Genomic DNA, 14,805 nt, shown 5'->3' with positions numbered 1-14,805 from the left:
GCCAGGATGGGTCCCAGATGTGCTGGGCATCAGTGCAGGAGCCATGGGAGCAGGGGGTGGCTGAGCCATGGGAGTTGACCTTCCTTCCTGTGCTGTAAATCATTTTGTGATTTGTCAGAGATGGATGACATGGAAATGTTTTGATGACACAGAAAAAAAGAGATAAGGGATGGGGTGTGAGAGGAAAAAAAAAAGAGAAAATTAGTATCATCATATGTGACATATATGCCACATGAATGTGCTATTACATATTGGTTATCAAAGTACTATTATATGTATTATCACAATAATAAAGTATTTTATCTCAACTTTTACATTTAAGTATACATCTTAACAATTACAAACTATAAGTAAGAATTGCTCAAAATAATCCTTGCAATGTGCTTATATTGCACATATAGGTTCTTAGGTAGGTACTAGGCTATCGGGCCTGGGGCCTAAATAAGCCTAGCCAAAAATGTTCCCTGGCTTTCGCCTCCCAAGAAAGTTGTTTTTCTGTGCCCCTGTCTAGCAGAGCCACAGAAGTGATCCTGGGGTGAATTTCCTATTTACCATCCAATTGTAGAGATTTTTCTTATAGAGGGTTAATGAGGAGCTTTGCTTGACATGAATGGGTAGTCTGTTCCAGAGCATGGGAAGTCTCTGGGGCAGGAATCTATCCCTCCAGCATGTTCTGTTTATTGTGGTGGCAAGGTTTAGGTCCCCAGACCATGTGGCTCAGAGGGATTGGGGTTTCTTTAAGTGTAGCATGTCCAACAGATCTGGGTTTGACATGCCTTTCTATGTTAGGCAGAGGTCACCTCTGAGTAGGGAATAAGCGATGGAGTAGAGCTGGAGTTTTTTGAGACAGTCTGCGTATGGCATCTGATTGAGGCCAGTAATCCTCTTAGTGAGGTATTTCTGTGTACTTTCTAGTTGTAGATGTCTTGCGAGGTACATGCCAAACGGGGCATTGTACTTTATAATGGGTCTAATGAGGGATGAGTAGAGAGGAACAATAACCTTTTTCGTTCTGGAGGTGAACCCCTTTGTGATGAGGTGTGCCACTTATAAGGATTTCCTGATTACTGTGGTGGTGTGATTATCAAAGGAGAGACTACTGTCCACCTGTGTCCCAAGGTCTCATCACACTTTAGGTGTTTAGTAGGCTACCGCCTATGTGGTAGTTCATAGGTAGGTACTAGGGCCTATATAAGCCTATCCAAAAAGGTACCCTGGCTTTCGCCACCCAAGAAAATTATTTTCCTGTGTCCCTGTCGAGCAGAGCCACCAAGGTGATCCCCGGGGTGAATTTCCTATTTCCCATCCAATCATCAAGATTCTTCTTGAAGAGTGCTAATGAGGAGCTTTGTTTGCTATATATAGGTAATTTGTTCTAGAGTATGGGAAGTCTCTGGGACGGGAATCTAGCCCTCCAGCATGTTCTGTTTATTGTGGTGACAAGGTTTAGGTCCCTAGAGCATGTAGCTCGGGGGGATTGGGATTTCTTTAAGTGGAGCATGTCCAACAGCTCTGGGTTTGACATAGCTTTGTATGTTAGGCAGAGATCGCCTCTGAGTAGGCGATATGCAATGGAGTAAAGCTGGAGTTTTTTTAGACGGTCTGCGTAGGGCATATGTTTGAGGCCAGTAATCCTCTTTGTGAGGTATTTCTGCAGCCTTTCCAGTTGTTGTAGATGTCTTGTCAGGTACATACCAAAAGGGGCGTTGTACTCTGTAATGGGTCTAATGAGTGACGAGTAGAGAGGAACAATTACCTCTTTTTCCTGGATGAGAAATCTTTTGTGATGAGATGTGCCATGTAGAAGGATTTCCTGACTACTGTGGCAATGTGATTATCAAAGGAGAGACTACTGTCCACCTGTGTCCCAAGGTCTCGTCACACTTTTGGTGTTTAAGTAGACTGCCACCTATGTGGTAGCTCATGGGTGCAGAGTTTTTACCAAAGGGGATGGCAGTGCATTTTTTGGCGTTGAGCGTGAGGCCATGGTTTTGACACCAGGCATCTGTCTCATTGAGGCCCTTTTGTAGGATGTCCACATCGTTAGGAGTTTTGATTATGGCTCCTAGTTTGCAGTCATCTGTGAACTTTGCTAGCCAAAAATGACCTGTGTTAGCCTCTACTTCAGAAAAGTAGATACCAAACAGGAAAGGACCCATGACTGAACCCTGTGTTACTCCATTTGTCCTGGTCTGAAGTTGGATTTGGAGTCTGCTACTTTCACAGTGTGGGTTCTGTCAGTGAGCCAGTTGGCAACCTATCTTGTGACAGGGATTTATGCCTAGTTTAGTGAGTTTATCTATAATTCCAGAGTGGGTGATGGTGTCAAAAGCCATGGTAAGATCTAGATAGGCTGTGTGAACCACCTTACTCTCATCTACAGCTTTGGTGACTGCTTCAAAGAAGTCTGTCAGGTTTAGGAGACATGATCTGCCTTTTACAAACCCAAACTGGGTGGGGTCAAGAGTTTGGAGATTGCCAGTGTCTTTGTTTATAAGTTCCATGATGATACGTTCCTTGGCCTTGCACACCAGGCTCATTAGGCTAATGGGGCGGGAGTTCCTGGGGTCCATGGCAGCTCCCCCTTTGTGGAGTGGGATAACCATCGCTGTGAGCCATTCAGTGGGCACAAAGTCTGAGGTGAGGCTATGATTGAACATAGTGCTTACGTGGGGTGCCGGTTCATTCTGCATTTCATGTAGAACGCAGCCTAGGATGTTGACAAGTCCCATAGATGCTGTGTTCTTGGCTTTGGAGAGTGTGGTTTTTACCTGTGCAGCCGTGATTACAGGAACTTTGCATTCTTCCAGTATAGAGATGGACCCATTAGGGGGTGGGGGTGGGGGGTAAAGTTAGCACTGAACCTATCTGCCAGGATGTTGGCAATATCAGTTGGTTCTGTATATTTAGTGCCGTTGTGCTGTAACTCGGAGCAGATCTTAGTGTTGTGTTGTCATTGAGATTCTTGACATAGCTATAGAATCCTTTGTGGTTGTCTTTAGAATCAGTGGCGATTTTGTTTTTGTAACTAGCTTTGGAGGATTTTATGAGGGATCTCAGCTTCTTACTGAGGCTGATCAGGGAGTTCCTCCAATCATGGGATTTTACTCTTATTTGCAACAGTTTCTTTCTTCTGTTGTAGAGTTGGTTTATGACAGGAGACTACCAGACTGGCTTCCTTTTTTGTAGGATAGCATCTTGGTTCTGTTAGGGATAGCACAATCCATGCACTCGTATAAGTGCTTATAAAATGCATTTGTGTAGGATTCAACAGTCGTACCTCTATTGTCTATCTGCATGGGTGTCATGAAGTTTGCCACTTCTGTCTTAAGAAGAATGAAGTTGGCTTTGGAGTAATTTTTTTTATGGTGGTTTCATAATGGTGGATGGGGCTGAATGTGGATGTCTAGGGTGATTAGCTTGTGGTCGGATCTAACCAATGAGGAATTGACCTCTGGTGTGGAACACCAGTCACCCATGTTGGTAATGACCAGGTCTAGGATACTGCTGCCCCTGGTGGGGGTGTGGATAAGTTGACCCAAGGTGTTGGAATTTATGAATTCCAGAAACCGTTGAGCAAGAGAGTTTGTACATGAGTAGTTTTCCCAGTTAATGATGGGGTAGTTGAAATCACCCATTATTAGGGTGTTGAGTTGCACCCTAATATTTTTTAGTGCATCAAAAAATGAAGAGTGAGAATCCTGGAGCGTGGTGGGGGATCTGTAGCAAGTTGCAATTTGGGCTGCAGTCTTGCCCAGAGTTAGTTGCACTTGGATAATCTCAGATGCCTTATGCTGAGCAACTAGCCTGCAGGTGTGGATATCCTTAATGAATATGGACATGCCTCCACCTTTAGTGTTTCAGTCCAGGTTAGGTGGCCGAAAGGTGTGGAATGAATCATAGCCTGGTAATGCAGTGGTGCTGTCTGGAGCCTTGACCCAGGTCTCTGTCACTGCACAGATGTCAATGTTCTCCATTTTAAGGAGTGCCTCGAGTGAATGCATTTTGAGGTTTAGACTTCTAGCACTGAGTAGCATTACCCTCAGATTTTGCTTGCTTGTTCCTGTTATGGTGGTGAATTTGTCATTTGAACCTTGCCTAAAAAAGGCACTATAGGGGTGGCAAGAGCCTTAGCCAATATCCAGAATCCCAAGGGCAACAAGTGCAGGCCATCTCTGGCAAAGCATCGTGGTCTGTCAATCATGTCATCCCAGGCAGATAGATTCTGGATCCCCTTAGAATGATACCAGAAGCTTAGCCAATTGTTGAAGTCAATCATTTTGTCCTTGTACTGTGGTATCATTCTGGGTGATGGCAGGATGCTACTCAGGGCTAGGGTCATACCTGTCTGTGCTACAAGATCAGAGAGCTCCTCCATGTCTCTTTTCATGTAGTCCAGTGAGGTACATCTCAGGTCATTCACACCAACATTGACAGTCATATTTGTACTTGTTGTGGAGTGACCTGAGTGCGTGCATTATGTGGCGAATCCTGGCACTGGTCAGGCAGCTGACAGTAACTTTCTCCTTGTTTAACCTGGTGAGTGGAACATCAGTGTGCCTGACTATAGAGTCACCTATGGCTAGAGTGTTGGGTACGTTGTTATGCCTTATGGGCTGTGATTGAGTGGCACACTGAGTTTGTGGACTGTGTGTCATTTGGGTTGTGTTGGGGGTGGAGGTTGCTTGCTTTTTTGCTTTGGAAGTCTCTGTTGCTTGAGCAGATTTTTATTGAGAGCCTCTGTGAATGTAGGTGTGTACTTTGTGTTTCTATGTGTGTGTTTTGGTGGTGTAGGTTTTGAAGGACTATGTGATGAGTGTGGTGTGGTGCAAGTGCTTACCTTCTCCTCTTGACTGTCTAGTCCAGTGTTGGGTGAAGAGAGCTTTGCTTCCAGTTTGGCTATATAAGTGCATCTCTCATAGGTTGTAGTGTTGGGTGGTAGGAGGAGAGGGCTGTCTGTGTACATGAGGCAATTGCTGCATTGCCCCAAGATGCCCAGATTCATCAGGTAAACATGAGAAAACACCGGGAGCTGACCTTTAGTCATGCCTGGATAGAGGCTTATTTATTAAGTACTAAAAACTGTTTTCCTCTAGACAAGTGAGGAAAGTTAAGTGCTGTAGTAATTTGTAGCTTATTTAGTGCTTACAACGAATTCTGAACAAGTGCTGAGCTCAAAGAAACAGATTTGAGTGCTTGAACTAAAAAACTGGCTAGTTCTAAGGGAAAATTTGAAGAGCAGACTTTATGGCGCCTGGAATAGTTTAACCCTAGCTAAGCAGTGATGCATTAAGTTTTTTTTTTTTAATATAACAGTAGCAAATGAGCAAACTGATTTAAACTAATTAACCAATAAAAAGCTAAAAGCTGAGCCCTTTTCCAGCAGTCTTTGATCAGACAAGTTCTAACTGCACACTCCTGCCACTAGGGTGCAGGGGAACCTTCTCCAAAAAAAGATGGTCTGGATGGTGCTCAAGTTATACAAGCAAAGTTAGATTCAGCAGGTCTGAATTTAGTTTATGCTACAGCAAACAAGGCCTACCACTTTCAGAAAGAAACCATTCAAATAAGCAGGCACAATAAGCCTTTAACCAGAAACTCCCAGCTCAGAAGGGCAGAATCTACCCTCTCCTCCCACAAGAGTGCAGACCACACCTTCTTAATATAAAATAACTGGCCCGAAGCCCAAGTGCTTAAACCAGAACTAATACACTTTTAGAATAATAGACACTAAGCCTTCAATCAGCAACTCCCAACTTAGAAGGATGTAAGCTACCTGTCCTTCCACAACAGTGCAGACCACAAACTTTCTTAATGTAAAACAACTGGTCTGAAGCCCAAGTGCTTCAACCGAAGGCTTAGAATAACAGTTACAATTTAATCAGGCTACTAACAAGCAGTAATAAATGCAGCAGAATAAATGCAGTTAAGTACTTTTAAGAACAAACCGCCAAAGCAAAATAAAGTAGGAAAAAACACAAATACAGTAAAAGCAGATGAATAAAGTGCAATTTTTTTATATAACAGAAAATGAGCAAACCGATTTAAAAAATTACCCAATTAACCAGTAAAAAAGCTCATAACTGAACCCTGTTCCAGCAGTCTTCAATAAGACAAGTTCTAACTGCACACTCATGCCACTAGGGTGCAGGGGAACTTTCTCCAAAAAAGAAGGCCTGGATTAGTGCTCAAGTTATGCAAACAAAACTAGATTCAGGATGCCTGAATCTAGTCTATGCTACAGCAAACAAGGCACACCAATTTTAGAAGGAAACCATTCAAATAAGCAGGCACAATAAGCCTTTAACCAGAAATTCCCAGCTCAGTAGGGCAGAATTTAGCCTCTCCTCCCAAAAAAGTGCAGACCACAAACCTTAATGAAAAATAACTGGCCTGAAGCCCAAGTGCTTTAACCAGAACTAATACACTTTTAGAATAACAGACACTGAGCCTTCAATCAGCAATTCCCAACTTAGAAGGATGTAAGCTACCTGCTCTGCCACAACAGTGCAGACCACAAACCTTAATGTAAAACAACTGATCTGGTGCCCAATTGCTTAAACCAAAAGGCTTAGAGTAACAGTTACAATTTAATCAGGCTACTACCAAGCAGTAATAAATGGAGCAGAATAAATAAAATTGAGTACTTTTAAGAAGAGGCAAAAGCAAAATAAAGTGCAAACGGTTAAGAACCTAAGTGGATTGGCCTTCTCAAATGTTCTCACTGTATTAAGTAGAGTGAACACCAGACTGGGAGGGGTGTTGCAGATCAAATTTGCAGTAGGGGCAGGCAACTGCAAAGCCACCAACTATAACACCACCACAAGAATAGGGTGGGGAGGAGGGGGAAAACAGTTTCAGGACAGATGAGAAGCAGAAAACAATGCCAGAAAATATATAAAATAATTCAGTCAGGCAAAATTAAGACAATGCAGAACTTTGAAAGGTTAAAATGCCAAGAAATATACTTATCAATCAGCAATACATTTACAGATTGTTTGAGAATCACACTTCAGCCAGAACACCAGGAGTTTCTAACAGTGTATGCAGGAATTTGCAAACAGAAACTATTTTTAAATCAGCAAGCCTTGAAGCAATCAAATAACACAAAAGCTGTTAGACCAGTTTTATAAACTTCACCACAGGAATCGGGGGGGAAGCAGTTTCAGGACAGATGAGAAATAGAAAACGATCCCAGAAAATATATAAAATAATTCAGTCAGGCAAAATAAGACAATGCACAACTCTGAAAGGTTAAAATGCCAAGAAATATACTTATCAAGCAGCAATATATTTCCAGATTTCTTGAGAATCACACTTCAGCCAGAACACCAGGAGTTTCCAACCGTGTATTCCATGGATACAGAGTTTTTCCCAAAGGGGATGACAGTGCACTTCTTGGCATTGAGCTTAAGGCCATGACTTTGACACCAAGCATCCGTCTCAGTGAGGCCTCTTTGTAGAATGTCCACATTATTAGGCGATTCTATTATGGCACCTAGTTTGCAGTCATCTGCAAACATTGTTAGCCAAAGACCTGCTGTATTAACCTGGACTTCTGAGAAGTAGATGCCAAACAGTAAAGGACCCAGAACTGAGCCCTGTGGTACTTCACTTGTCACTGGTCTGAAGTTGGATTTGGAGTCAGTTACTTTCACTGTGTGGGTTCTGTCAGTGAGCCAGCTGGCCACCCATCTTGTGACATAAGGATTTATGCCTAGTCTAGAGAGTTTATCTATAATTCCAGAGTGGGAGATGGTGTCAAAAGCCTTGGCGAGGTCAAGATAGGCTGTGTGCACCCCCTTACCCTCGTCCATGGCTCTGGTGCCTGCTTCAAAGAAGCCAGTCAGGTTTAGGAGACATGACCTACATTTTACAAACCCAAACTGAGTGGGGTCCACAATTTGGAGGTTGCCTATGTCCTTGTTTATAAGCTTCAAGATGATACTTTCCATGGCATTGCAGACCAGGCTCGTCAGGCTAATTCGGTCAATGGTGGCGCCCCCTTTGTGGAGTGGGATAACCATCGCTGTGCACCATTCAGTAGGCAAAAAGCCTGAAGTGAGGCTATGATTGAACATGGTACTTAGGTGGGGTGCCAGTTCATTCTGTAGTTCATGCAGAACGCAGCCTGGGATGTTGTTGGATCCCATGGATGCTGTGTTCTTGGCTTTGGAGAGTGCGGTCTTTGCTTGTGCAGCTGTGATTACAGGGGCTTTGCATTCTTCTGGTATAGTAATGGGCCCTTTGGGGGGGTGAGGTATGTGAACTTTGCACTGAACCTATCTGCCAGGATGTTGGCAATATCAGTTGGTTCTGTATATCTAGAAGAAAAAGAGATGAGTAGGTACTCCACGACTATTGAAGCAAACCAGTCCACAGAAAAAATGTAACAACTGGACTAAACTTTTATTGAGTAAGCGCTTTCACGTCTCCACGGACGCTTCTTCAGACTTAAACTATTAAAACAACTTCCAACATCCATTTAAATATCAGTTCCACAAAGCTAATAGCCAATGGACTGCTACATAAGCAACCACATGATAGAATCACCAAAAACAAAATCTTAATATATTTCATCATTGTGTGAACAACATTAAAATTCTTAAAATTCATATATTAATGAATGTATGAAACAAAAATACATGAGAAAAGGTATATAATGAATCTATAAAATATATATCTATATGTTAAAATATTCATAAACTCTGTTATATAAATCACTTACAATACAATATTTATTAAAAACATATTCCTCTAGCATATATCAAACTGTCCAAGACAATATGCAGAAAATTAGAGATAATATATGAAACTCATATTTTCTAAGATACATGTATATGCATATAATCAGTATATATCTATATAAATAAATAAAAGCAACTGAGACTGCATTTCAATGTTTCAAGGGGCGGGCAAGCAAAAATGGCTTCAATGAAACTCTATCATTTAAACCGTGTCCTCTGTCTGCATGTAACCTAATTAACCATTTGCCTTCTTCCTTTTCTGTATAATTACTAATATTTCCTAGCCTTTTGGTAGCATGTATAAGTTCTAAAACTAGAAACTTAAAAGTATGTGTTGTATCATATTGCAAAACGTGTTTGGCTAGAGCATTAACCTCATTTTCTTTATTGATAGCATATATATGTTCCCTTATTCTCTCTCTCAGAGTTCTATTTGTTTTGCCAATGTAAAAACTACTGCATTTTTGACATGAAGCTAAATAGACCACATTTCGTGTCCTGCAGTCAGCATAATGATTAAATTCATATTTTATTTGCGTGTCTGGATGTTCAAAATGTTTTTTATTCAAAACAAAACTGCATTGATTGCAGTTATGGCAAGGAAAAGTGCCTTTTCTAGAGGAAAGTGGGTTATTCAAGCCACTCTTCTCGTAGCATAGCATTCTCTTCAATGATTTAGTATTCTTATAACAAAAACTGGGGTGTGATCCTGCCAGTTCCTTTATTCGTTCATCCAACTGCAGTATTCCCCAATTTTTCTTAATGACCTCAGTTATACTATTGTTGTTATTGGTATATGGAATCACTACCCTTTTTATTTGACTACAGTTATTTCCCTGTGCTACCTGAAGGTTACTATTTCTTCTAATATATGGTTTACCTGTTTTATCCCATTCAACTTCATGTAAAGCTATCAAATCTTTTTCATGGTATCCCCTCTCTATGAGGTCTCTCTGCATATTCTCCATAACTCCTCTAAATATTGTATCTTCACTTGTCAAGCGAGAGCAACGCATAGCTTGATTCTTTACAATGTTCCTATGTATATGTGGGGGGTGCATGCTATCTGTATATCTAATGCCATTGTGCCGTAGCTCAGAGCAGATCTGAGTGTCACCATTGAGATTCTTGACATAGCTGTAGAATGCTTTGTGGTTGTCTTTAGAATCAGTGGCGATTTTATTTTCATAACTAGCTTTGAAGGATTTTATGAGGGATTTCAGCTTCTTACTGAGGCTGACCAGGGAGTTCCTGCAATCAGGGGATTTTACTCTTTTTTGCAACAGCTTCTTCCTTCTGTTGTAGAGTTTTTGTGGCAGGGGACCACCACATTGGCTTCCTTGTTTTGGAGGATAGCGTCTTGGTTCTGTTGGGGATGGCACGATCCATCCACTCATGTATGTGCTTATATAATGCATTTGTATAGGATACAGCAGTCGTACTTCTATTTTCTGTCTGTATGGGTATCATGAAGCTTGTCACTTCTGTCTTAAAAAGCATGAAGTTGGCTTTGGAGAAGATTTTTACGGTGGTTTCCTTAATGGGGGGTGGGGGAGGGATATTGATGTCTAGGATGATTAGCTTGTGGTCAGATCTGACCAGCGAGGAGTTGACCTCTGGTGTGGAACATTGATTGCCCATATTGGTAATGACCAGGTCCAGGATATTGCTGCCCATGGTGGGGATATGGACAAGCTGAAAAAGGGCAGTGGAATTTATAAATTCCAGAAAGCGTTGAGCAAATGAGTTATTACATGAGTAGTTTTCTCAGTTGATGGTGGGGGTAGTTGAAATCTCCCATTATTAGGGTGTTGGGCTGTACCTTAATATTACTCAGTATATCAAGAAATGTGGAGTGGGCATTCTGGGGCATGGTGGGGGATCTGTAACAAGCTACAACCTGGATTGCAGTCTTGCCAAGTGTTAGTCGCACTTGGATAATTTCGGATGCATTATGTTGAGCAACTAGCCTGGAGGTGTGGATATCTTTAATGAATATGGACACACCTCCTCCTTTAGTGTTTCAGTCCAGGTTAGGTGGCCAAAAGGTGTGGTATGAGTTATAGCCTGGTAATAAAGGGATGCTCTCTGGAGTCTAGAACCAGGTCTCCATCACTGCACAGATGTTCTCCATTTTACGGAGTGCCTCAAGTGAGTGCATTTTGAGGTTTAGACTTCTAGCATTGAGTAACATTACTCTCAGATTTTGCTTGCTTATACCTGCTATGGTGGTGAATTTGTCATTTGAATCTTGCCTAAAAAGGCACTATAGGGTTGTCAAGAGCCTTAGCCAGTATCTGGAATCCCAGGGGTGACAGGTGCAGGCCATCTCTGGCAAAGCATCGTGGTCCGTCAATCATGTCGTCCCAGGCAGACACTGGATCCCCTTAGAATGATACCAGCAGCTTAACCAATTGTTGAAGTTAGTCATTTTGTCCTTGTATTGTAGTATCATTCTGGGCGATGGCAGGATACTACTCAGGGCTAGGGTCATACCTACATGAGCTACATGATCCGAGAGCTCCTCCATGTCTCTTTATGTAGTCCAGGGAAGTATGTCTCAGGTCATTCACACCAACATGGACAATGACAGAGTCATATTTGTACTTGTTGTTGAATGACCTGAGTGCTTGTGTTATGTGGCAGTTCTTGGCACCTGACAGGCAGCTGACAGTAACTTTCTCCTAGTTTAGCCTGGTGAGTGGGACATCAGTGTGCCTGACTATAGAGTCACCTATGACTAGTGTGTTGGGTATGTTGTTTTGCCTTATGGGCTGAGGTTGAGAGAGACACTGATTTTGTGGGCTGTGTGTCATTTGGATAGTGTTGGGGAGTGGTGGTTGCTTGTGTTTCAGTTTTGGAGGCCTCTGTTGTTTGGGAAGATTTTTATTGAGAGCCTCCGTGAATGTAGGCGTGTGTTTTGTGTTACTATGTGTGGATTTAGGTGGTGTAGGTTTTGATGGACTATGTGTTGAGTGTGGTGTGGTACATGTGTTTACCTCCTTGGTCCAATTATACAGATTAAGTTAACAGCAGGGCATTTATGCCAGCTGTGTTGAAATTAAATTATGTAAAATATTTTTAAAGGATTTACTATATATTTGTTACTTGTTATATTTGAACCAAGAATGTCAGACTGCAGCATTAGACTTGACTCCTACAGTTGGCTTTTGTTACAGACTGAAGCATGCATGATTTTTCAGTTAGGATATAATAGTTCTGTTGTGCTGCACCCATACCTCTTGCTTTCCTCAGTCTCTCTAGATGCTCAGCTTGGGCATCTCTGCATTGGCTGTGGAATAAAGAGAAGAGCATCGTGCATACCAGTCTTGCCTATATACAGTTTTCCATCTACTATAAATTCTCTTTGTCATTATGCTTACACAACTGTGGGATATCAGCAGTCCTGAACTCATCCAGCCACTGGTTCAGTGTATCCCTCTTGTGCCTTTTCAGGTCTTTAAAGTGATGCCTACATTGTTCTCTAGTATGTGGAATGTCTGCACTGGAGATCACCTTGGCCAGACTATTCCAAGTCTCAGACTTGTACTGGGAGCCAGTATAATCTCCCTGCAAGAGTCTTCATCTGTGGTGCTTTCCAAGGAATCTAATGAAGATTCTGGACTCCTCAACACCCCACCTCAGTCCCCAAAATTGGGCACCTTCTCTTCTACCACCAGACATATCTGTCCAGAGAAAACAGCAATAGTTAATGATTTCCCACCAATGGCTGTTATCACATTTATTGATAGTGCACAAACCCAAAAAACAATGCAAACTCCATTTGCACAATGTTAAGCAGAGAGCAACAGTGCCAAAAAGAGAGGAAAGCAATTTTTTGAAACTGGAAGGTTAATCTGACACTTGACATTAGTATGAGGGTCATTTGCTGCCGTAAGTGATAGTTGATTTACCTTTGCAGACGTACTGGGGACATACATGTTTTGACCCAACAAATTTTTGTGTGGCTTTACATGCTGATAAAATTATTTTTTTACAATGTGGGATTCAAACCTATGCATAACATTATATTCCACAGCTGTGATTTTTTCATCCTTGCCACAGAGAGAATGCTTCTCAGACATACTCATCATTTACATATAAATATATATGAAAGACTGTGGGGTTAACCATGTATGTGTGTGACTTGATAAGGTCCTGGTTTATACATGTCTGTATATATGACTTATTGAAGTCTGAAGACAATCCAAGGCCAAAGAACACAATTATGATTACAGAAACATATTGGTCAGTATACCCTCAATCACAGAAATAATGCATATGAGTTTATTCAAATCGAGTGTACAACCCTTAATGAAACTGGGAGTGTGTAATATTTTTTCATGTGAATTTTAATATAAAGTAAAATGAAACAACAGTAAAACAATATTTGGAATTTGCAGTATTAGAGCCAAGGATCATCGGTATTTCAGCCCTACACTTACACCTGCTGCCACAGGAATAGTTAAAAACAGTTGGATATTTTCATATTCATTATTAACTTCTGTGTGTTAACCGCTGCACGATGACACAGATATGCTATACACACACGTGATCCACAGGTGTAAATTAGTATTGGTTATCAGAGAAGTACATTACATGACATTTATTGTATTTATCTGTTTCCCATGTTTGAGCTAAGCCATGCAAATACTGGTATATGAAAAAAAAATAAAATAACCAACAGTATAAAATAAATGTTAGTACACATAAAAGATTTTTACACAAGTCTGGATTTGAACTCTCACAGCAATGAATCTACAAAACACAGTAAGGGTGTCTTTTCCCTCTTTGCCACAAAAACAGCTTTGCAGCAAGAATGAAAATCATTGTGCATATAAGCAAGTACAGAAACACCCACAGTATTAAGAAGACATATGGCACTTGTAGACTTCTGAGTTGTTTGTACATGTGTTAATTTCAGATATGGTGCAATGAATGATCACACAACCATTTATTACTATTGTTTGCAGAAATGTCTTTTCTTTGTGTAGTGTTCATTCTTCTCTTATCTGAGCAGTAATCTGAGACATGGTCTGTAAGGCATTTTGTATCATTGTCTTTAACATGTGTGAGAATATTAACTGGCAATAATATACAGTTTTCAAGAAATGCAGGGAAGGTTGGATATTACTGAGCAGAAACTGTAAAATAAATGTGCGTTGCTTATTAACAATTACAAACTTGACATAATTACTTCTACACTTTATAGGTCTAACCTGACAGAAACACCCACTGGAAGTAAGGGAGTCTGAATTGCTGTTGTGCTTTCCTACTTCCTACCAGTAATCATTCACAGCTGCAATCCATTAGAAACAAACACAGAGGGAGTGCCTGTGCTGCTTACAATCTGGTACATGGGGCCAAGAATTTGGGATTCAGAAATTCTAATGTTTGCATTTCATTTGCATCTTCACCATGCTCACAGGCCTGAATCTACACTATAAAAAGGGGGCCATGTAGCTAAGGGAACCTGAAGGTGAGGAGACTTCTGTATATGGATAACACAGAAGAAGACTGCTATTACTTTGGATTTATCTGCACAGAAGACTATGGATCGGGATAAGGTATGATTGCATTTGTCAGTCATATACTGGATTTGCTTATGTCACTAGGGAAAAAAAAATTATATATATATATATATACACACACACTCACAGTGCAACAAAAAGTATTTGCCCCTTCCTGATTTCTTATTTTTTTGCATGTTTATCACACTTAAATGTTTCAGATCATCAAACAAATTTAAATATTAGACAAAGATAACCCAAGTATACGCAAATGCAGTTTTTAAGTGATGATTTTATTTATTAAGGAAAAAAAATTATCCAAACCTACACGGCCCTATGTGAAAATGTAATTGACCCATTTGTTGACTCATGAAGTAATTGTGGGTAATCACATTTTTGGGAAAGCTGAGTTTAATTTCACTAGCCACACCCAGGCCTGATTACTGCCAGACCTGTTGAATCAAGAGATCTCTTAAATACAACCTGTCAGACAAAGTGAAGTAGGCCAAAAGATCCCAAAAAGGAAGACATCATGCTGCGATCTAAAG

Source organism: Protopterus annectens, chromosome 13.part0 (assembly GCF_019279795.1).
Source record: "Protopterus annectens isolate FY-2018-M chromosome 13.part0, PAN1.0, whole genome shotgun sequence".
Taxonomy (NCBI): Eukaryota; Metazoa; Chordata; order Ceratodontiformes; family Protopteridae; genus Protopterus; species Protopterus annectens.
Note: the sequence above shows the minus strand (reverse complement) of the source record.